This window comes from Rhinolophus hipposideros, assembly GCF_964194185.1.
Source record: "Rhinolophus hipposideros genome assembly, chromosome: 19".
NCBI classification, from domain to species: Eukaryota; Metazoa; Chordata; class Mammalia; order Chiroptera; family Rhinolophidae; genus Rhinolophus; species Rhinolophus hipposideros.
In genome coordinates, this window is record NC_138065.1 from 30,107,664 (window position 1) to 30,110,933 (window position 3,270).

The 3,270-nt window shown below is 51.5% G+C and overlaps 1 long non-coding RNA gene across 1 annotated transcript; it reads left to right on the forward strand.

Annotated features, from left to right (window-relative positions):
- Window positions 1–1,474: 1,474 nt before the first annotated feature.
- On the forward strand, window positions 1,475–2,767 carry LOC308487967. The gene is made up of 3 exons (XR_013991817.1): window positions 1,475–1,610; window positions 1,768–1,932; window positions 2,619–2,767. It is a non-coding gene; the product is annotated as an uncharacterized lncRNA (long non-coding RNA).
- The last annotated feature ends 503 nt before the right edge of the window (window positions 2,768–3,270 follow it).

A 3,270-nucleotide genomic window follows, 5' to 3' on the forward strand; every position in this document is an offset into this window, starting at 1 on the left:
GGCCTGGCCTGGGCAAGAGGGAGAAGGAGGAGGGGTTCCGACGTCTGTCTGTGCCTGGTTAAAGCGTGCAGACAGGGTCGCTGAGTCTGGCAGTTCTAAGGACAGGGATTTCTGAATGGGTCTAGGTGAACTTGTGGTTTCAGTGGTGGTGGAGAGGCGTGATCTTGACTCAGAGCTGTGGCTGCACCTGGTTATCTGTGCTGAACACAGGATTCAGCAACTGAGTAACCATGATCCACCCAGCTTTCCATGGCTTGAAATAGCTGACTCCTCTTGTCTAGCCAGGAAAGTCAGTTTTTAATACTCAGCTCTGTGACACTTCCCTGGACACCCTGAGAGAAGCCATCCCTCTCCTCTGCTCCGCCAGCATGATTAATTCGAGGCCATACCTTGACATTTATCACTGCAGAGGAGATCATTTGGGGCTCTTAACAACTGACCAAACACGTGATGTGTTGGAGGCCCACCGCAGAAGCAGTAACATGGCTGTCAGAAACGGCCAGCTCCCTGGCCCTCCCCCTCCCCACCTCTACCCACTCTACCCCACACCCGGGTCCAGTGGGAGTGTCCAGAGTGGCTCCCAGTTCTCCCTGGTTGTCCTTATACTTAACCCTCCGCACCCTCATGCCTGCCTGCTGCCTTCTTCATGTATTCATGTCCCCTTTCCCTCTCAGAATCACGCTGTATCCATCACCTGACCACACTGGGCCCAGCCCAGAAGTGATGAGAAGGGGGCCCCCAAGTATTTTGTAGAAGACACTGTTCCCTATGAGAGAACAGCACTGCACAACCAAGTGCTAACCTGGGGGCTGTCAGCTACGGGCCACAAGGGCTGTGTGTAGACAGAGTGATGGCGGGACCGTCCCTGGAGCAGCATGGGGTCTGGAGTGACCGTGTTATTACTGCCTTCCTTCTGCCAAACCTAATCCTTGGTCCTTCTCCGCTCAGCAGCAGCACGAGGAAGCTGGCAAGGTAGCCACACGCAGGCTGCCTGGCAGCTGCCAGGTGTGCTCAGCCACAAGACAGCAGGTTTGGGTGCATCCGCATTTCCGGGGTGGGGGTGGGAGCTTTCTGCTGAGGTGTCCCAACACGGTGAGCCAGCTTTGGTTTCCTCACTGGCTTCCTCGAATTCCTGGAATCATTTTGGAGGGTCTGTGTGTAACAGAGGACCACAGCTCCCCAGCCCTCAAACAGAGGCCCTGACTAAGCAGACAGGCTGGGAGGGCCCAGGCGGAGGGGGGACATTGTTCCTCTGGCTACTTTATTTCTTTGGTTTGTGGCTGTTTGACAACATCAGTAAAAACAGCTTATAAATTAGGTGCCCGGCTGTAAACTGCAGACGCAGGCGTGGTGCAGGGAGCAGAGGCTCTCCTCCCCATGTCCCTGCACACTCCCCCTGCAGGGAAGAACCAGCCTGTCCTCTCCCAGCACCTGCCTATGGCAGGGCTGGGGTGAGAGAAGTGTGGGGGAAGTGTGGGACAGAAGTGTGGGGGAGCTGCTGTTGGCCCCTCAGAGGCTCTTCAAACAGAGAGATGTTTATATCTTTTCAGTGCGGTCCAAATTACAAGCAGGAAACTGGAGCCCAGGGAACATAAACCAAGGGATACAAGGTAGGTGTTTTTTTTTAAGCTTGATTTAAATCAGCCTTTAGAAGATCTCAAATGCAGCCAGTGGGGAGGAAGAGCTGCAAGGAGTCAGGCAGGCCTGGTGGTCAGGAGCTCAGTGTGACCTGATACTCATGCCTTTCATGTTTCCTCTCTCTCCCAGCTTATTCAGAAAGCCAGTTGTTCTAATGGAGGAGGAGCCTGACAGAACTGAAGACAGGAGCTCAGTGCAGCTTTGAGGCACTGCCAGGACCGGCCTAGTCTTCCAGCAGATATGCAGCCCAGGAACAAGGCAGAGATGGCAGGAGGGGTCATAAGGCCACAGGAGGTGGGTGGCCCAGCCCTCTATTGAAGCACCTCCCCTCTAACCCTAGGCAGGGACAAAATCTGCTCTCCTACCACTGTACCTTCCAACCTCCATGGGAGCCTAAGGACCCGGGTCAGAGCCAGGGGGCCTTAGTGTCCACCCTATCATGCTCAGTGCACACTGAATGTGAAGGAGCCTCGGGACTTAAGTACCAACTAGAGCACCGTTAGTTAGAGTTAGAGTTAGAGTTAGAGTTAGAGTTAGAGTTAGAGTTAGAGTTAGAGTTAGAGTTAGTTCCTGAACACAGAACACAGTTTGTCCTCAGCACCCCCAGTTCTGTCTCTCTAGTCCTTTCATCTGCCACCCCCCCCCCCCCGCATGGCTGTGTAAAGCTCCTACAGCTGGGTCATTCCTCTGCTTTTGTTGATATGTTTTCTTTGTGTGTGACAAGTCTTTGTGTGCATACCCTACCCACAAAGGACAGCTTGAGGGCAGGAAGAGAAGGATGGGAGCAGGTCTGGCCACAGGGATGCCAATAGACAGAGAGAGGACACCCAGAGCACCCCGAGAAAGGGCATCCAAGTGACGCATGTGTGTGCACATGCACATGAATGTGAGCAAATAAATTGACAACTGAGGTGACAAGTCTTGTGGGAGTTGCTTTTCTTCAGGCATTTTAGTGTTTTAGTTATTCCTTTAACCTGCAGGGCAGCTGCCCACACATTCCACCCTGGCCCAAGCCCAGAACGTCTTGGAGGGACAAGTTCCTGGGCTATATTAGACCAAACGTAGACCCAGTGTGTTTTAGACCAGTGCGCTACAAAGCAATGTGCCATCTCTTTGAAAAGAAGATACTTCTGACCCACTGGGAAACATCTGGAAGTATTCTGTCAAATCTAATGAGCTGTGTGATCTTGGGTAAGTCGCTTAACCTCTCTGAGTTTAGAGCTTTTATCTTTGAAGTTAGAAAAGTGATCCCTGTGAAATGGCTGCGAGGATCAAATGAGATAATAGATGAGAAAAAGCTCTGAAAAGGTAAAGTGTTTAAAATGTCTAGAATTCTATAACAACTGCAACAATCATTAGGATTAGTATAGACTATGGTGAATACCAGAAGGAAGCTAAAGACATTCCCACATCTACACTCTGAACACCTGAGTTTGCTAGCCTTATCCTCTCTTTTCTTGTGTAGTGTTTGTGTTTCAGTCATTTTACACACACACACTCACAGACGCTGCTGATTGATGGTTGACCACACCTGCCACCTAGGGTACCCAGGAACCCATATTTACCCACAATGAGGGATCCTGGACCAGGAGTGAAGGCACTCAGTGTGAAAGCCCTATTCCTTGTCACCCT